The following is a 21100-nucleotide window of genomic DNA, read 5'->3' as shown; positions in this document are numbered from 1 at the left end:
CCTGGAGAAGAGAAGGCTCAGGGGTGACCTCATTGCTGTCTACATCTACCTGAAGAGAGGTTGTAGCCAAGTGGGGGTTGGTCTCTTCTGCCAGGCAACCAGCAACAGAAGAAGGGGACACAGTCTCAAGTTGTGCCGGGGCAGGTCTAGGCTGGATGTTAGGAGGAAGTTGTTGGCAGAGAGAGTGATTGGCATTGGAATGGGCTGCCCAGGGAGGTGGTGGAGTTGCCATCCCTGGAGGTGTTGAAGCAAAGCCTGGCTGAGGCACTTAGTGCCATGGTCTAGTCGACTGGCTAGGGATGGGTGCTAGGTTGGAGTGGCTGATCTTGGAGGTCTCTTCCAGCCTGGTTGATTCTATGATTCTGTGATAAACACTGTTAGATGTATGCAGGTATTTGCGTGGCTTGGTGCATTTTCCTTGGGACTTCCTCAAGCTCTGTAATACTCCTGGCAGACTCTACTGTTATCTGTATCTTAAGCATCCATTTCCAGCACCCTATCAGTGAAAAGATCTTGTTTATTCCAAGGCATAGATTTGTCATTCTCAACTAATGTTTCTTGGCAGTGAAAGTTTGTGAGAAAGAACAGCTGTCAGAAAGTGAATGTCTAAGTACCAAAGGCTAACGTATCTTCCTTTCCAGAGGCTGCAGCAATCTGTTTAATGCTGCCTTATCTACATGACTTCATGTATCCAAAAATCAGGCCAAAAGCTAAGGGAGAACATCTTCTGAGTTGTGTAGTCTTTTCCAGGTGAGAATCTCCTCCTCTGTTCTCCTCACACACATACATGCTTTCATTGCAAGGCAACCTTATATGTACATCTTCAGTAAGTAATTCTTGGAATCATAGAATCAGGATTGGAAGGGACCACAAGGGCCATCTAGTTCCAACCCCTGTGCCATGGGGAGCAGGGACACCCTACCCTTGTGTTTGTTTCTTTGAACTCTAGTAAGTGAGCATACCTTGTAACAGTCCTGTCACATAACCATTTTTGGTACTTTGAGGATCTGCAGCCTTAAGTGTCTTCTGAAGTTTTAACAGTTAGGACCAGAGTCACCATTCTGCTGACTATAAGAAATCAACCCAAAAATAACCCACTCTGTCCAAAACAGAAGCAAAGAGCAAGTCCCTTTGCCTGTACAGCTGAAAACCCAGTGTGTGATCACAGAACGGGTTGGGTTGGAAGGGTCTTAGGCAGGGACACCTCCCACTAGAACAGGTTGCTCAAGGCCTCTTCCAACCTGGTCTTGAACATCTCCAGGGAAGGAGCAGCCACAACCTCCCTGGGCAACCTGTGCCAGTGTCTCACTGCTCTCACTATAATTAACTTCTTCCTAACATCTAGTTTAAATCTCCCCTCTTCCAGTTTAGACTCATTGTCCCTTGTCCTGTCATTACAAGACCTTGTCAATAGTCCCTCCACAGCATTCCTGTAGGTCCCCTTTAGATATTGAAAGGCCACTATAAGGTTTCCTTGAAGCCTTCTCTACAGGCTGAAGAGCCCCAACTCTCTCAGCCTGTCCTCATAGCAGAGCTGCTGCAGCCCTCTGAGCATCTTGGTGGCCTCCTCTGGATTCACTTCAATAGTTCCATGTCCTGCTTGTCTTAGGGGCTCCAGAACTGCGCACAGTAGTCCAGGTGGGGTCTGAGGAGAGCAGAGCAAAGGGGCAGAATCCCCTCCCTTGCCCTTGTGGCCATGCAGATCATAGCATTATCCATCTGAAGTTCTTTTTCCCATGCTGTATCAGGGGCAGCAGTACTGTAGGGTTCTTTATGAGCACAAATTCTGAGTTCTGACGCCATCTGTAGGATGTTTACAGAGTGGTGGCAGCTAGAAAGAGGTATTTTAGCAATGAAAATTTGAAAGTGAGCCTGTCCTCCACATTGCTCCAGTTAATAGGATTGCCATGCACAAATTAGCTAGAGAGAAAGTTTATCTCTGTCAAAATGGCCTCCTACCTGAGCACTAGACTGATTTTATTTGTCCTTTATCTAATCACTACAATTAGAAACAGCTGCTCTGAGGTTCACTCCCACCTTGCTTCTTCCTGTGTGCTTCAACTTTAAATGGGCTGCAGCAGGATGAAATGAGTCTGCTACCTGCTGTGGCCAAAAATCATTCTGAGTAATGTGGAGGCTGATGACAATGCTCTGAGGAATCAGATTTTTCTTGTTTGTTGTAGATGTATTCACTCCTAAATCAGTGAATTTATGTTTAAACTTGTAGCTAGAGAACTCACTTTCTTTGGGTCCTCCAGATTGGTGAGTTTATGATGTGTTTTTCAGGCAGACCAAGATTTGGGTTTCGTTTTTTTCAGATGTGAGATGGAGCTTAACTGCAACAGTGATACCTCTGTGGTGTTAGTGCTCACTTGCTTTGGGCGTTAGGCACACTCTTTCCCACCTTTTTTTCCCCCAAACTATCACAAAATATCCACCTTAGATGCAGTAGGTCACATATGCTACTGGGGGTTTGGAGGTGTTTGCACAGTGCATGTTCAAGAATAAGAATTATGGCAGAGGTGAGTAAATTCCTTTCCAGAGGAAGATATGAAGGCAAGGAGAAATAATCACCAGGAGAACAATCATTGTCTTCCTTCTGCAGTCATTTTAATTGTTTGGGAAAAGACAACTCTCTGAAGGGATATTGTAGCCAGGTGGGGGTCAGACTCTTCTCCAGCAATAGAACACGGGGACACAGTCTCAAGTTGTGCCAGCGGAAGTATAGGCTGGATGTTAGGAGGAAGTTGTTGTCAGAGAGAGTGATTGGCATTGGAATGGGCTGCCCAGGGAGGTGGTGGAGTCGCCATCCCTGGAGGTGTTCAAGAAAAGCTTGGATGAGGCACTTAGTGCCATGGTCTGGTTGACTGGCTAGAGCTGGGGGATAGGTTGGAGTGGCTGATCTTGGAGGTCTCTTCCAACCTGCTTGATTCTAGGATTCTATGAACACAAGAGGGAACTTCTTTACCTTAAGGGTAAGTCCTCTGTTCTTCTTTGAGATATAAGTGTGCTAATTTGAGCCTAGCTGGGATGTTTTGGTGAGAAGAATTAGATGATAGGCTGTGAAAAGGAAACAGTGGTGATGTCTGCTGCACTCATAGGCTTGCTGAGACGGATAAGAACAAGAGCACAAACGTAGATAACAGAGTTGCTGTCTAGATTTTGGGCTGTCTCCCTTCTCTCTCTAACCTGCTGTCTGTGTAACTAATCCTTCAGCTTTCTAACCCCCCTGGCTGAGTCCCCAAATTCACCTTGAACGTAAGGCAAAGTCTGGGATAAGGTAGAGGGGTGGAAAGGAAGTGGAAGGATGGTTGGGAGCCACTCCTGGGGACTCTGGTTTCTGGGAGGGCTGCTGTGTTTCTGTGTTACTTTCAACTTACATATTGCTGTCTCTAGCTGTATAAATTATAAATACCTGCTTGTGTATTGTGCTAAGCTGTAAATATAAAGCTTCATTCCTTAATTTCCTGCTGGGCTGAGTCTAGTATGGGTGATTTAAAGGGGGGGGGGGGGGACAGGTAACACCCAAACCATTACAAAAAGGCAAATGTCAATAGTGTAGTACGAATTTTACATGGGGCACTGTTAGGGAGCAAAATCTATTGTTTTTCGTGTCTCTTTCTATTCTACTGTGCCTTCCTGTCCCTTGGCTTTATTTCTTTTGGAGGCCTTCAGCCCATTTTCCTGCCTCTTTGCTCTTTAACATTCAGGCTGTCAGCGAGGGAGTAAAGTTCTGTCTCCACTGGAAAGCAATTTGCAGGTGTTACCGGCTGTGAGCGAAATTGACTGAGATTGTGAAATCCTGGGCAATTTAGCTCACAGCCAGGGTGACAGGGAAGGGGCAGCATCGTTCTATCACCAAAGATGCTGCTTCAGTTGTCTCTCAGATACTTATTTCCTCATAGCTTTTTACTGCATTTGTTAGCTGCCTTCTCATTACTGGCATTTCTTAATATAGTTTATCTGAACATAGCAGAAGCTTCGTTTTAAAAGCAGAGATTAAGTACTCAGCCTTACTGCTGTTTTGTTTACCAGTAGAGAACAAAGTCAGGTATTTGGTTGTTCTTGGAAGAATTTCACTAAGAGAGCTCCAAAGTTTACAGCCGCTGAAACTGCCAAACCAGGGACTTATGTTTCAAGTGCAGGCCCACCTTTGCCTGCCCTTCCCATGGCTTTTTTTTTCCCAGGCACAGCTCCTAGGGTTAGTTAACCCAACCAGCCTGCAGGTGATTCTTACAGAAGAAAAAACTGCTTGCTGGATGTGGGGAGCCTGTGGATGTAGTCTATCTGGACTTCAGCAAGGCCTTTGACACTGTCCCCCACAGCAAACTGCTGGCTAAGCTGTCAGCCCATGGCTTGGATGGCAGCACTCTGTGCTGGGTTAGGAACTGGCTGGAAGGCTGGACCCAGAGAGTGGTGGTGAATGGTGCCACATCCAGCTGGCGGCTGTCACTAGTGGTGTCTCTCAGGGATCAGTGCTGGGCTCCATCCTCTTTAACAACTTCATAGATGATCTGGATGAGGGCATGGAGTCAGTCATTAGCAAGTTTGCAGATGACACCAAGCTGGGGGCAGATGTAGCTGGGTTGGAGGGCAGAAGGGCTCTGCAGCGGGACCTTGAACCCTGGACAGATGGGCAGAGTCCAAGGGGATGGCTTCAATAGCTCCAAGTGCAGGGTGAGGCACTTTGGCCACAACAACCCCATGCAGAGATACAGGCTGGGGTCGGAGTGGCTGGAGAGCAGCCAGACAGAGAGGGATCTGGGGGTGCTGATTGATACCTGCCTGAACATGAGCCAGCAGTGTGCCCAGGTGGCCAAGAGAGCCAGTGGCATCCTGGCCTGCATCAGGAATGGTGTGGTCAGCAGGAGCAGGGAGGTCATTCTGCCCCTGTACTCTGCACTGGTTAGACCACACCTTGAGTGCTGTGTTCAGTTCTGGGCCCCCCAGTTTAGGAGGGACATTGAGATGCTTGAGCGTGTCCAGAGAAGGGCGACGAGGCTGGGGAGAGGCCTTGAGCACAGCCCTACGAGGAGAGGCTGAGGGAGCTGGGATTGGTTAGCCTGGAGAAGAGGAGGCTCAGGGCAGACCTTATTGCTGTCTACAACTACCTGAGGGGAGGTTGTGGCCAGGAGGAGGTTGCTCTCTTCTCTCAGGTGGCCAGCACCAGAACAAGAGGACACAGCCTCAGGCTGCGCCAGGGGAGATTTGGGCTGGAGGTGAGGAGAAAGTTCTTCCCTGAGAGAGTCATTGGGCACTGGAATGGGCTGCCCGGGGAGGTGGTGGAGTCGCCATCCCTGGAGCTGTTCAAGGCAGGATTGGACGTGGCACTTGGTGCCATGGTCTGGCCTTGAGCTCTGTGGTAAAGGGTTGGACTTGATGATCTATGAGGTCTCTTTGAGCCTTGGTGATACTGTGATGCTGTGATACTGTGAAAAAAAAGCCTCAATATGAAAGAGTTTGCAGTCCTCAAGTGTGAAAGGTGACACCATCATATAGCTTAGTATCACTAGCTGGTTTGGTGTTTGCTTTCTCAGTGTGTGCTGCATTTCTGAATTTGGTAAGCTGTAAAGCAGAAACATCTGAGATAAACAACTACTTGATTGTTTCAACTCAAATGAAATGGGAAGCATGTAGAACTATACTCAATTTAAAACAGCAGCAAACTGAAGCTATTAACTTATGGCACTTAGTGCCATGGTCTCTTTGATTGGCTAGGGCTGGGTGCTAGGTTGGACTGGCTGAGCTTGGAGGTCTCTTCCAACCTGGTTGATTCTGTGATTCTATGAATTCTACCTCAGTCTCAAATCAATTTTTATAATTGCTAAGAGATAGAAATGCAAATACTCATGGTTGTTAGCTGCAGATCTTCCTTGAGGAACACAGTGTAGGTCACCACCTGTTAGCGAGGGGTACCACACGGACTCCACACGATTCAATGTGAAGCCCACCAGAGACCTTTATTGTTCATTTTGATTCCATTTATATAGTCTTGAGCATAGACCACACACCTACACATTATCATAATGTAGGCAAGCACAACCCAGTCATTTACATACATCACCTTATTTTTCTCATTAACCAAGTGTCCACTATCTCTTCTCCCCCATAGGAGGCATCCTAAAGCTGTGGGAACCAATGTTGAAATGCTCAGACTGGCTGCTACTATTCCTTCTCACATTGCATTCCCACACATGGTTAAATGCTCCAGATATCAACAAGATAATTGAAAAAACCAAAGCTCCTTCATATAAAAGTGTAGAGAATTCTATTTGAAATGGAAAAAATTGATCTATCAGAAAGGAAAGTTGAATGTAGCTCTAATTTCCTTAGAGTTTGTCTCAGAAGCAGAAGTATTTTATTTCCCAAGAGTAAACAGAGATTATCAAATCAACAGTATATTTCCCCATATGTAATTTTCTGTCTGCAAGGAAAAAAAACCCACAAACAAAAAAGCAAAGAAATTAACTGTGTCTTCCCAGGGAAAGTATGAAGAGGCTGAACTGAAAAATTCTTGTTCCCTCCTGTAATGATTGTACTTTGGGAAATACATTTTGAGAGAGCCATTGCCAAGTTATAAGCAATATGGATTTCCTTGTGATTGCTTCAAGACACTGTGGTTTGTAAAGTTTAAATGAAGCCTCTTCTTTTTTTTTTTTCTTTGATATCAAAAACTTAATCATAGAAAAGATTATTTTAAGCATGCAAGAAGAGGGAAAAGGGGGAAGATGCATTTCTGTTTTCATACAGAGACAAGAAAGTGTAAAATATAAATATAATCAATAATGAAATAGAAGCTTTCCTTTCCCTCCTTTCCCCTCTTCTTTTCATTTTTCCCTTTTTTCTTCCTTTCCCTTTCCTTCTTCCTATTTACCTATAAAATAATTACTGTCTTTAGTAATAAAATAATAGATACTTTTCTCTCTACCTATAAACCAATTCTGTGAAGAGCCACAGGTGGCATTTGTACTGGAAATTATTAGTAATAATAATTAATATTGATTCCTGTATGACTATTAATTTCAATTATTAGTATTCAAAATTCAGGAAAATTCCCTGAGATTCTTTGAATTTTTGGTTGACAGGAAGTGACTGCACAGAATTAAACAGTTTAAACAATCAGAACCTGGAAAACAGTAACATGAAAACAGGAAGAATTCTGTCTGTGCTTGGGGAGTCTTGACACTGACTCCAGCAGATGTACTCACAACGCTTTTTGCTCTCTGAGTTAGTCTGCTGTATCAAAGGCACTTTCAAACTTGCAATAGTCATCCTGAAGTAACATACAAAATATTCCAGGCAGAGGGGAAGGAATTGCTGCTAAGCTGCTAGTGTTAGCTGCAACACGTGGCCACCTTTCATGAGCTGCAGATGATGAGAGGCAGGAAGGCTCCGTGCTGAATGCAGAAAAAGACTGAATGAAGAGAAAGGCTCCGTGCAGAAAGGCTGAATGCTGAAAGGTGGTTTCTAAATCATCTCCCTCTAAATACTTCATTTTGAAATCCAACTGGCCAGTGGGCACTAGCACCATTGTTGTGGCCAATGAATTCAAAGCTTCATGCCTCTTTTGACCACACAGGCACCTGACACGTGGTGGTAAGCCACCCTAGCCCTCAAGGCTTTGCTGGGGCCAAACCTTTATTGTTTGCTCATCTAACTCAACTGCCAGACCCACAACAGGAGGAGGAGAGCAAGGGTTAAACCTACCTGGCAGGATTTATGCGCTATCAGGACAGCATTCATGCAGAAGTTCCATTCACCCACCGTGGGCCAGCAGCAAGACTCTCTCTGGCTCTGTCTTTTAGTTCAGTGGCTGGATGCTAGATGCTACATGTACGCATATGCATGTTGGTGGGCTTCTAGAACCCTTTTTGTTTTAAGACCATCGAATCATAGAATTAACCAGGTTGGAAGAGACCTCCAAGATCATCCAGTCCAACCTAGCACCCAAACCTGTCCAATCAACTAGACCATGGCACTAAGTGCCTCAAACAGGCTATTTTTGAACACCTCCAGGAACAGTGACTCTGCCACCTCCCTGGGCAGCCCATTGTCTATGTTCTCCAGGGTTACCTTTTCAAATGTCTTCAGAGTAGTTATATTTGGTGCCTTTGCTTTCCCAAAGTGAAGCTCTGATAAGCAGCTTCCCTGAAAAACTAATTGCCGTGGTCTTGCTGCCAGCACGAAGGCTTGGCCATGTGAACACCATTCCTAACTGCTGCGCTAACTACTGCTTGCACTGCAGAAGGCTCTTGCTCAGATCCTCTAACAGTGTTTTGCTTCCATCTTCAGAAAAAAAAATCTGAGAAAAAGAAAGGCAGTTTAAATTATAGACAACCCCTGGTGATTCCTGCAAATCTTTGGGCTCTAATCAAACCTGCAGCATTCCTTGTTCATAAAATTTAAGTCAATTTGTTTGAGTTCTTTTCCCTTTTGACATCTAGAGATCCCACTACACTTTGCAGGTCCTTGTAGGGCTTCTCAGTAGCTCTGTTACAGTCTCAGCCCCAGCCTTTAAGATTGCCAACTTACAGAGAAACCAAATGAGGTTCAACAAGGATAAGAGCAGAGTCCTGCATCTGGGAAGGAATAATAAACTGCACCAGTACAGGCTGGGAGGTGATCTGCTGGAGAGCAGTCCTGTGGGGAGGGACATGGGAGTGCTGGTGAAGAACAAGTTACCCATGGCACAGCAATGTGCTCTTGTGGCCAAGAAGGTCAGTGGGATCCTGGAGTGTATTAAGAAGAGTGTGTCCAACAGATTAAGGGAGATACTCCTTCCCCTCTACTCTGCCCTGGTGAGACCTCATCTTGAATACTGCCTTCAGTTTTGGGCTCCCCAGTAGAAGAGAGACAGGGATGTGCTGGAGAGGGTCCAGCAGAGGGTTACAAGGATGATTAGGGGACTGGAGGGCACTGCCTGATGAGAGGCTGAGGGACCTGGGGCTTTTTAGTCTGAAGAAGAGATGGCTTAGAGAGGATTTAATAAATGTTTATAAGCATCTGAGAGCTGGGGGTCAGGAGAGGGTGGGGGCAGGCTCTGCTCACTTGCTCCCTGAGATAGGACAAGGAGCAATGGGTGTAAGTTGCAGCACAGGAGGTTCCACCTCAACACAAGGGGGAAGTTCTTTACTGTAAGGGTCCCAGAGCACTGGAACAGGCTCCCCAGAGAAGTTGTGGAGTCTCCTTCTCTGGAGCCTTTCCAGGCCTGTCTGGATGTGTTCCTCTGTGATCTGTGCTAGATTGTGTGGTCCTGCTCTGTCAGGGGGGTTGGACTCGATGATCTCCTTGGGTCCCTTCCAACCCCTAACATCCTGTGAACCTGTAATAATAGATAGATGCTTGCTTGGTTGGATTTTGTTGATTTGTTTGCTTTTTTATCTTTTTACTTTTGAACAAGATTTTGTAAAGCCTATTTCCTAAAAAAAAAAAACTAGTTATTTTTAGAACTATACCACCAAGTTGATGAACTTTATGTTTATACTTAATAGATATATATTATAATTATAGTGTTAGCTAAAATAGTATTTTCTGGCAGTTTTCTTATGGCAGCACTATGCAGCTGTTGTCTCTTTGATTTGGGTTGGTTGTGTGAGCACATTCCTCGAGATATTCACATGGCTGGCTGTGGTGAGGCATTGATTCAGTTTTTGTCAGTGTTTCTAAGATGTTGTTGCCCAGCCTGTGTACTCTGGAATGCCTAATGGGCTGCCCGGGGAGGTGGTGGAGTCGCTGTCCCTGGGGCTGTTCAAGGCAGGATTGGACGTGGCACTTGGTGCCATGGTCTAGCCTTGAGCTCTGTGGTAAAGGGTTGGACTTGATGATCTATGAGGTCTCTTCCAACCTTGGTGATACTGTGATGCTGTCTCTTTCCTTCTTTAAAATAAATTAACTGATCTGAGTTTAGAAATTCTAGATAAATATCTTAACTGGAATGAAAATGGACGAGGAGAGGCTGAGGGAGCTGGGATTGGTTAGCCTGGAGAAGAGGAGGCTCAGGGGTGACCTTATTGCTGTCTACAACTACCTGAGGGGAGGTTGTGGCCAGGAGGAGGTTGCTGTCTTCTCTCAGGTGGCCAGCACCAGAACAAGAGGACACAGCCTCAGGCTACGCCAGGGGAAATTTAGGCTGGAGGTGAGGAGAAAGTTCTTCCCTGAGAGAGTCATTGGACACTGGAATGGGCTGCCCGGGGAGGTGGTGGAGTCACTGTCCCTGGAGCTGTTCAAGGCAGGACTGGACGTGGCACTTGGTGCCATGGTCTGGCCTTGAGCTCTGTGGTGAAGGGTTGGACTTGATGATCTGTGAGGTCTCTTCCAACCTTGGTGATACTGTGATACTGTGATACTGTGATACTGTGAGGAGCATTGCATTTGCTGCTACCATAAGGGCTGAATAAATGTGATTTTTCCTCTGACTGTTGCAGTTCTGAGGAGACTCCAGCATTCTGTACATGTGTGTATGCTGCCATGTGGCTCCAAGACCACCTTTCAATAAGCTGTCTTTTGCAGTCATGTAATTTCAGTGATTATGTGCTTGCTTCTGAAGCCTTGGAAAGCTTTTCCATTGGATCTGAAAAGATGCATTTTGAACAGTGGGTTCAGAATTTGTTATTTTCACTGTTAGATTTCTACACAGTTGCTAAAATGTAAACTCCTTAAGAAAACTAAAGATGTTTTTTACCAACGTGTAAATGAAATGTCTGGAGCACTAAGTTAATCTGTAGTGGTTTAAGTGAATTTAGTTAAGATTCTTTATCTTAGAGGTGCCAACAGTGGCATCATTCCCATTGCTAAGCATTGATATTAGAAGTTCTCATTCCTAATGCCAAGAGATTCATGTCTCATTACAATCTGGCTTAGTTTAGCAGCCTGTTATTCTTGTGTTTCCAAGTATTTGTTCTAATTCAAAACAAATGGGAATGTTGGCAACCTATGGGAGATGTGGAGGAAGTAACCATTGGCAACTGTGGCTGCATGAGACAAGATTCTATAATTGGAGTGTTTAATCTTCACAAGCCAATGGAGAAGCCTTTCCCAGATTGCTCAGTACAAGTTTTGGAACCTGAACCTCTTCTCGGACTGTATTTTTGTAACTGGCACATTGTTTGCTTCAGATAATGCTTAGATGAGTGGCAGCATGGGAAGAGTCATCCCTTGCAAAGGCAAATACTGTTTTCTGCTGCATGCATTGTGCTCCTTAGGCATCAACAGGAGCCTTGGCTGTATGTTTGAAAAGAAAGTTTGACTAAATCCTGCAAGGCTTGATCTGGACACCCTGTCCTATGAAGCACTGGTGTGCTTATGAGTGATTACTTTCTTATCTTCACAGCAGAATGACATAGTGAAATATGAAATAAGATGTTTGATTTTGAACACAGGGAAGATAAAGTATATAAAGTCTTGCATGGCCAAGCTATTTCAGTTATTTTAATTAGATTGTCTACAGGAGAGATAAGTTAGTTTATACAAAATACTTAAGATAGAACTTAATTGCTGTTAAGCTTTTTAATGGAATGAGGTAACTGAGAGAGAAGAGTTTATAGCATGTTTTTTTTTCCCCTGTGTAGACACAAATGTACTGCAAACATAAAAAGAGCAATTCCGCTGAATTTGTTGGAGCATGCATACTTATCCTAGAGACATTAGATCAATTTGATCTATTATAGTGTCAGAAGAACAAAGATGATTTACAATCCTTTTTGCACTTCCATTTCCCAAGGCAGGACAAGTTTGGAACATGGTCTAGTCCTAGCATGGAAGAAATCAGCTGTATCACATTCATCTTAGACCTCCCCTGGCACAACTTGAGACTGTGTCCCCTTCTTCTGTTGCTGCTTGCCTTGCAGAAGAGACCAACCCCACCTGGCTACAGCCTCCCTTCAGGTAGTTGTAGACAGCAATGAGCTCTGCCCTGAGCCTCCTCTTCTGCAGGCTGCACACCCCCAGCTCCCTCAGCCTCTCCTCACAGGGCTGTGCTCCAGGCCCCTCACCAGCTTTGTCACCCTTTTCTGGACACTTTCCAGTATCTCAACATCTCTCTTGAATTGAGGAGCCCAGAACTGGACACAGTACTCAAGGTGTGGCCTGACCAGTGTTGAGCACAGGGGCAGAATAACCTCCCTTGTCCTGCTGGCCATGTTAGGAGGAAGTTGTTGCCAGAGAGAGTGATTGGCATTGGAATGGGCTGCTCAGGGAGGTGGTGGAGTCGCTGTGCCTGGAGGTGTTGAAGCAAAGCCTGGATGAGGCACTTAGTGCCATGGTCTGGTTAATTGAACAGGTCTGTATGCTAGGTTGGACTAGATGAGCTTGGAGGCCCCTTCCAAACTGGTTGATTCTATGATTCTGTGCTTCTATGATTCTGTGATACTTGGGCTAACTGGGAATGACTGAGGGCATTTTCTGCAGGCACTGTAGCTTTTATGACACTGAAGTTTGAGCAAAATAATTGGTTTGAAAGGAACTGCTTTCTACCACAGCTTGACTGCTTCTGGTGTCTGATACAGACACCAGTTAAATGAAGCCTGAAAAAGAGGATCTATTACTACTTGTAAAAGACATTCAGGAATTAGTACAAAGGAGGAAGGAAAATCCTTGAAATCGAACCTGCTTTAAGATCAAATGGATATTAATTGCTTCTGCATTAACTTAGAGAGTAAGTTAGAGCAAGGTTTCTGACATCAAAGGAATGGTGTCTGAATTCTGACATGACCTTTCAAATAGGGCAGGGAGGACAAGGAACCTAAATTATTTCAAGAGCTTGATAAATTAATATAGGTAGAGATCCCAGAGATGGAAATTAAAGTTAGTGATTATAGTATCATAGATCATAGGTTCAAAGAGACATCAAAAAGCATCTAGTCCATTTTCTTGCTCTTAGTCTCAGTTACATTTACGTCATTCCAGGTTTATCCAGCCTGATCTTAAATATGTAGTAGATTTGGAGATAAAATTAGTATCCTGCACCTTTATGGCACTCTTATGTGCTTGAAAACTCCCATCCTTTTACCCAGAATCACAGAGCAGTCAAGGCTAGCACATCTCTCTGTTTTCATTTTGATATTAACCCTTGATTCTTTCCGTCTTCTCCCTGAAACCTTGTCTTCTAGATCTCTGACTGTGCTGGTATTCTCTGCTAGGCTCTCCAGATGTTTCTCTTCCTTCTCCCCATTCTTTCTAGTGACAGTCTTCTAGTACAGAGTAGGGCAGAAGGATTGTTTAGCCTGGGTTAGTAGGGTTTAGCATGGTTGTTTAGCCTGGAGAAGTGGAGGCTCAGGGCAGACCTCATTGCTGTCTACATCTACCTGAAGGGAGGCTGTAGTCAGGTGGGGTTGGTCTCTTCTGCCAGGCAAGCAGCAACAGAACAAGGGGACACAGTCTCAAGTTGTGGCAGGGGAGGTCTAGGCTGGATGTTAGGAGGAAGTTGTTGGCAGAGAGAGTGATTGGCATTGGAATGGGCTGCCCAGGGAGGTGGTGGAGTTGCTGTCCCTGGAGGTGTTGAAGCAAAGCCTGGCTGAGGCACTTAGTGCCATGGTCTGGTTGATTGGCTAGGGCTGGGTGCTGGGTTGGCCTGGATGATCTTGGAGGTGTCTTCCAACCTGGTTGATTCTATGATTCTGTGATTTTTTTGCAACTTAGATATAGTGCTACTGCTTATTTATCCAAGTACTAATGCCATTTTTGCAACGTGGGATGTGAGCTACTTCCCAGTTAACTAGGTGTTTTCATCAGATGCATTCCCTGCTGTGGCAGGATATGGCATGTTAGCAATGCCCTTGATCTCTGCAGCTGTCCTTATGTGATGCTTTTGTGAGTTTCTTCTAATAACTCTCCTGTGCTCCTTGTAAGGCAATGTTTGGAGTTGCTGTGGAAGAGAAAATGGGCCATAAACAGAAAGTGTTGTGGATTCACCTAGATTAAGCACCTCTTACATGACTGAATTAATTTAATTCTATTCACACAAGTCATGTCCCTGGTGTGTTCAAAGATAGGACAATCTCTAAAGCAATCATAGCCTGTAGGCCTCCCCAGAGTCAGAATTCACCAGAAGATTATGAATGAGCAGGAGAGTTGTGCTGTGCTCAGGCATTGTTGGCATGGTCACCCCTTGTCTTATAACCTGAAAAGTGCATGTCATGGTTTGAGTGTTGCTTGCCCCCCCACTCTTATGAAATCACCCAGACTAGACTCAGCCAAGCTGGAAATTAAAGATTGAAGCTTTATATTTACAGCTTAGCACAATATCCAAGCAGGTATTTACAATCTATACAGCTAGAGACAGAAATAGACAAGATAAAAGTAATACAGAAACACAGCAGCCCTCCCAAAAACCAGAGTCCCCAGGAGGGGCTCCCAACCACCCTGCCACCTCCTTTCCACTCCTCTACCTTACCCCAGAGTTTGCCTTATGTGCAAGGTGAGTTTGGAGGATTGGCCAGGGGGGTTAGAAAGCAGAAGAATTAGTTGCACAGAGGCAGCCCAGGGAAACAGCACAGAGACCCACTGAGTTATCTGTGTTTCGTGGTCTTGTTTTTATCCATCTCAGCAAGCCTATGAGTGCAGCAGACATCACCGCTGTTTCCTTTTCACAGCCTGTCATCTAATGTCTCTCACTAAAATATTCCAGCTAGCCTCAAACTAGCACAGTGCAGCATACTACCTGCTGTAAGTACAGATTGGTGGCTGAAGAGTTTTTGTCTCAACCCTTGTGTGCCATCAAGCTGATGTTACTGTACCTCCTCCTAAGACAGCAGAACTTGAGAGCAATGTACCACTGCAACTGCTTTGTAGCTGAATGTTTGGGTAACTTTGTATTTCAGTTATCAGTTTGATATTATTGGAATCATAGAATCATAAAATCGACCAGGTTGGAAGAGAACTCAAAGCTCATCCAGTCCAACCTAGCACCCAGCCCTGGCCAATCAACCAGACCATGGCACTAAGTGCCTCATCCAGGCTTTGCTTGAACACCTCCAGGGACGGTGCCTCCACCACCTCCCTGGGCAGCCCATTCCAATGCCAATCACTCTCTCTGTGAAGAACTTCCTCCTAACATCCAGCCTAGACCTGCCCTGCCACAACTTGAGACTGTGTCCCCTTCTTCTGTTGCTGCTTGCCTGGCAGAAGAGCCCAATCCCACCTGGCTACAGCCTCCCTTCAGGTAGTTGTAGACAGCAATGAGGTCTGCCCTGAGCCTCCTCTTCTTACCTGGTTTGTGTTTGAGGCCAAGTCTTAATGGCTTATTTGCTCTGCATATTAGCAAATGAGGTAGTTTGATGCCACATTCATGCCTAAGTTTGTGAACACAGAATAAACAGAATGCTGTTAAGCCTAACACTCAGAATTCAAGGGCTCAAGAAGCTTCACATATTGGTAAGCTGACAAAGTGTTGTTCCAAAGTGATAAAGGCAGGTGTTTCTTCTCAGTTGCCAAGTCTGCTCTCATGTGAGAGGCTAGATAAGTAGTCCAAATTGCATCTAAGAAGAAAATTTGCCAGAGCTTAATTACTTTTCATCACAGTGCCAAATAATAATAAGGAAAAAGAAACCCCACCTTGGAAGAACATTGTTGTCTGTTTAATTCTCTTCATGTAAAGCCCTGAGCTAGAATTCTTAACTTCACAATAAACTGTGCTCTTTCAGCAGTATGGAGGAGCAAATTTGTAAGTGATGACTTCTGCTCCTTCTACATTTGGCATTTAGGTTAAAATATTTTCTTGTTCAAAAATGTGAGTAGCTTTCACAAGGTCTGCAGCTGTGTTGTTTCAGTAGGATGTTGTTTTATCATTAATCACCACTTTTCTCTGATGACTTCTGCTAAGGTCATGCCCATTTAATCTATTTTTATTGATAAGCATGATCTTATTAAACCTGCCTGTTAGATCTTGGTGTTCTGTGAATTAGACCATAGCATCATCAAGCCTTGCTGTCATGCTCTGGCTGGCTTGTCTGTGTGCTGGGCCATTGAGTGCATCGGACTGTGTTCGCTCAGCCCTTCTTAAGTCAAGCACCTTATCACAAAGGGTCTGCCAACTTGGCTTCTGCAAGGAGACTTTTTCAGTAAGTCAGCAAGAGAAATTATTAAGACCACAGCCATTTGTCCAGAGAAGGACCACGAGGATGCTCAGAGGGCTGCAGCAGCTCTGCTATGAGCACACACTGAAAGAGTTGGGGCTGTTCAGTCTGGAGAAGAGGAGGATCCCAGGTGACCTTCTTGTGGCCTTCCAGGATCTGAAGGGGGCCTTCAAAAAAGCTGGGGAGAGACTTTTCAGGATGTCAGGGAGCGACAGGACTGAGGGGAATGGAGCAAAGCTGGAAGTGGGGAGAGTCAGACTGGAGGTGAGGAGGAAGTTGTTGAGCATGAGAGTGGTGAGAGGCTGGAATGGGTTGCCCAGGGAGATGGTTGAGTCCCCATGGCTGGAGGTGTTTAAGGCCAGGCTGGCTGAGGCTGTGGGCAGCCTGCTCTAGGGTAGGATGTCCCTGCCCATGGCAGGGGGTTGGAACTGGCTGATCCTTGTGGTCCCTTCCAACCCTGACTGATTCTATAATTCATCTATCTACATGCCCTATGCTGTCTACAATGAAATGACAGTGTCAAACCCCCTCCGTTCTACATTATTAGTTCTTTGATGAGGAGGTATTCTGCTGAGAATCTCCTTGTCCTTTATTTAAAGATAATGTAATATAACCAGAGTCTTTGTAGAAGATCAAACCACTGAGTCCTCTGTTTTGACATCCACCTGTGTTTTCAGTGTTTTGGAGGAAGAAGTAAGAATAAAAAAAGGATGAAAAAAAAAAAAAAGCCAGTTTTCTCACATCTTATTGGCTGCTTTATAGGTAAAACTATATGGAACTTGAGATTATTTACCTCTTTTATGTAGATAGAGCCAGTTGATTTGCTCCTCCTATATATTTTGTCATTCAGTTCCCACTAATGAAAGTGTTTTCATAGGAAATAGGCTGATGTCTCCTGTATTTTTAGTGTTTTCATTTTTCTGTAATAAAATAGTTAATGTAAGTGGATTATTGATTTTTAGAAGGTTATTCTGAGTTTTCTATGATTTTTAGTTCACTTTTATGTACAGGATAACATTGCCACTTTCCCCTCATTGAAAAGCAGTATCAAGCATCACTGCAAGACTGTAGTGTTTCCCTTTCTAATTGATTACAGCAATGTGTGTGAGTGGCTGAGGTTATTTATTCCCTCCTTAGGCAGGCTCATGTCTTGTGAGATGTAGAACCATAGAATCAAGCAGGGTTGGAAGGGACCACAAAGATCTTCTAGTTCCAACCCCCTCTGCCACAGGCAGGGACATCCTACCCTAGAGCAGGCTTCCCACAGCCTCAGCCAGCCTGGCCTTAAACACCTCCAGCCATGGGGCCTCCACCACCTCCCTGGGCAACCCACTCCAGCCTCTCACCACTCTCATGCTCAACAACTTCCTCCTCATGGCCAGTCTGACTCTCCCCACTTCCACCTTTGCTCCATTCCCCCCAGTCCTGTCACTCCCTGATAGCCTAAAAAGTCCCTCCTCAGCCTTTTTGTAGCCCCCTTCAGGTACTGAAACACCTCTTGTAATAGGGGCTCCAGAACTGGATGCAGTACTTCAGGTAGGGTCTCAGCAGAGTGGAGCAGAGGAGGAGAATCACCTCCCTGGCCCTGCTGGCCACACTTCTCCTGCTGCAGCCCAGGCTCTGCTTGGCTTTCTGGTCTGCAAGTGCACACTGCTGGCTCCTGTTGAGCTTCTCCTCCACCAGCACCCCCAAGTCCCTCTCCTCAGGGCTGCTCTCCAGCCACTCACTGCCCAGCCTGGATTTGTGCTTGGCATTGTCTCGACCCAGCTTCAGGACCTTGCACTTGGTCTTGTTGAACCTCCTGAGCTTGGCTTGTGCCCACCTCTGCAGCCTGTCCAGGTCCCTCTGGATGGATCCTGCCCTCCAGCCTGGCTGCTGCAAACAGAATTCCGTGTTGAGTATAGGTTAACAGCATCATGCTGTAAAAGGGCAATCAGGGAACTAGAAACAAGAATATAAGAAGTAACTAATCTTGGGGGTGGTCAAGGCCCCATCCTTGGAGATATTCAAAGTGAGGCTCAGCAGGGCTCTGGGCAGCCTGATCTAGTTGAGGATGCCACTGCTTACGGCAGAGGGAGTAGGACTAAATGACCTTCTGGGGTGACTTCCAACTCAGACCATTCTGTGAGTCTTTGATTCTATGGTTCTGTGATTCTGTGCTTCGATTATTCTGTGATTCAGCTCTGCTCAGAAGCGGGGAGACCTCTTTCTAGTACTACACATAATATTTTAAGAAAGATGTTAGAATAGAATAGAATCAACCAGGTTGAAAGAGACCTCCAAGATCATCCAGTCCAACCTAGCACCCAGCCCTAGCCAGTCAACCAGACCATGGCACTAAGTGCCTCAGCCAGGCTTTTCTTCAACACCTCCAGGGACAACTCCACCACTTCCACCTCCACCATTACTTTTGGAAGTATCTTTTATGCCAAATGAGAGGGAAAGAGAGGTGGCATTTTTGTTGTTGTTGCCATTCTTCATTCTCCCTTTATTTCACACCAGACATTTGCAGTTTAAATGTGGTTAAAAGTAGAAAGTTACAGTGCAAACTTTTGGTTCAGAGAGATCATGAGTTTGTTTTCCATTAAAAATTCACCTTATAAAACAATTCTGAACCAGTTCCTACTCCAGTACTATCAGGGAAAGAAATAGGAATGCACTGTAATTGGAAGCAGTCTCCAGTAGTCACAGTGCTGCAAAAATGGTCTCTGGGTTGCACTTCAGGCCTACATTCTCCTTGAGCTTGTAGTTGGTGTCAGGGTAATTGCAATATATCAGTACAAAATCCACTCCATGTGCATGCAAGCCTCACAAAATGCTGGGGGTTAATTGGATCCTGTATATTCTTCTGGGAACGTAGAGTGAGTTTTGCTGCAAGTTACATGTAGCTGTTGTGGCATTCTACACCTTTAGGAAATGGAAGCTTTAAGGCAGGACATGGTGATTTAATAATTATTTTGTTTGTAGTTTCAGCTAAAGTGCTCTGCCTGGACAGATGGGCAGAGTCCAAGGGGATGGGGTTCAATAGCTCCAAGTGCAGGGTGCTGCACTTTGGCCACAGCAACCCCATGCAGAGATACAGGCTGGGGTCGGAGTGGCTGGAGAGCAGCCAGACAGAGAGGGATCTGGGGGTGCTGGTTGATACCTGCCTGAACATGAGCCAGCAGTGTGCCCAGGTGGCCAAGAGAGCCAGTGGCATCCTGGCCTGCATCAGGAATGGTGTGGCCAGCAGGAGCAGGGAGGTCATTCTGCCCCTGTACTCTGCACTGGTTAGACCACACCTTGAGTACTGTGTTCAGTTCTGGGCCCCCCAGTTTAGGAGGGATGTTGAGATGCTTGAGCATGTCCAGAGAAGGGCAACGAGGCTGGGGAGAGGCCTTGAGCACAGCCCTACGAGGAGAGGCTGAGGGAGCTGGGATTGGTTAGCCTGGAGAAGAGGAGGCTCAGGGGAGACCTTATTGCTGTCTACAACTACCTGAGGGGAGGTTGTGGCCAGGAGGAGGTTGCTCTCTTCTCTCAGGTGGCCAGCGCCAGAACAAGAGGACACAGCCTCAGGCTGTGCCACGGGAAATTTAGGCTGGAGGTGAGGAGAAAGTTCTTCCCTGAGAGAGTCATTGGACACTGGAATGGGCTGCCCGGGGAGGTGGTGGAGTCGCCGTCCCTGGAGCTGTTCAAGGCAGGACTGGACGTGGCACTTGGTGCCATGGTCTGGCCTTGAGCTCTGTGGTAAAGGGTTGGACTTGATGATCTGTGAGGTCTCTTCCAACCTTGGTGATACTGTGATACTGTGAATGGTTTAGGACTTCAAAGCTCATCCAGTTCCAACCCCCTGCCATAGGCAGGGACACCTCCCACTAGAATAGGTTGGTCATGGCATCATCAAGTTTGGCCTTGAACACCTCCAGGGAGGGAGCAGCCACAACCTCCCTGGGCAACCTGTGCCAGTGTCTCACCACCCTCACTGGAAAGAACTTCTTCCTAACATCCATTTTCTCCTCTCTGCCAGTCTAAACCCATTACCCTTTGTCCTGTCATTACAAGACCTTGTCAATAGTCCCTCCACAGCCTTCCTGTAGGTCCCCTTTAGATATTGAAAGGCCACTATAAGGTCTCCTGGAAGCCTTCTCTTCTCAAGGCTGAAGAGCCCCAACTCTTGTAGCCTGTCCTCTTAGCAGAGCTGCTGCAGCCCTCTGAGCATCTTGGTGGCCTCCTCTGAACTCACTCCAACAGTTCCATGTCCTGCTTGTCTTAGGGGCTCCAGAACTGCACACAGTAGTCCAGGTGGGGTCTGAGGAGAGCTGAGTAAAGGGTCAGAATCCCCTCCCCTGCCCTGCTGCCCACACTGCTCTGGCTGCAGCCTAGCACAGGGTTGCTGCCTCGGCTGCACTTACACTGCAGGCTCATGTTGAGCTTTGCATCACAACAGACCCTCGGGTCCTTTTCTTCAGGGCTGCACTCAGCCATTCCCCACCCAGCCTGGAGCTGTGCTTGGGATTGCATCCACCCAGGTGCAGGACCTTACACTTGGCCTTGTTGAATGTCAGGAGGTTGACCTGGACACACCTCTGCATCCTGTCCAGGTTCCTCTGGATGGATCCCTGCCCTCTAGCAAGTCAACTGTGCCACACAGCTTGGTGCCATCTGCATGCCTGCTGAGGGTGCACTGATTCCTCTGTCCTCTGTTCTCTGAAACTGTTCCTCTGCTCTCCTAAATGAAAGAATTTTTGATGTCAAACAGCACTGGTGCCAGCACTGACCCCTGAGGGACACCACTTGGCAGTGGTCTCCAGGTGGACATTGTGCCCTTGATCGCCACTCTCTGTGTGCCATCATCCAGCCAATTCCTTACCCAGCAGTGCTCCACCCATCCAGTCTGTGTGTTTCCAGTTTGGTGACCAGGATGTCATGTATGACAGAGTCAAATGCCTTACTCAGGTCCAGGTAGATGATGTCAGTTGCCCTTCCTTTGTCCACTGTTGCTGTGACTTCATCATAAAAAGCCACTACATTGGTCAGGCAGGATTTACCCT

At 46.1% G+C, this 21100-nt stretch overlaps 1 protein-coding gene across 1 annotated transcript in view; it reads left to right on the top strand.

Annotated features, from left to right (window-relative positions):
• The window catches only part of EPM2A (EPM2A glucan phosphatase, laforin), a 43175-nt gene that overhangs the window by 19903 nt on the left and 2172 nt on the right, over positions 1 to 21100 (top strand). The window lies entirely within an intron of this gene.

The sequence above is a fragment of the Pogoniulus pusillus genome, chromosome 18 (assembly GCF_015220805.1).
Source record: "Pogoniulus pusillus isolate bPogPus1 chromosome 18, bPogPus1.pri, whole genome shotgun sequence".
NCBI classification, from domain to species: domain Eukaryota; kingdom Metazoa; phylum Chordata; class Aves; order Piciformes; family Lybiidae; genus Pogoniulus; species Pogoniulus pusillus.
Note: the sequence above shows the minus strand (reverse complement) of the source record. Positions and strands in the feature narration are given on the sequence as shown.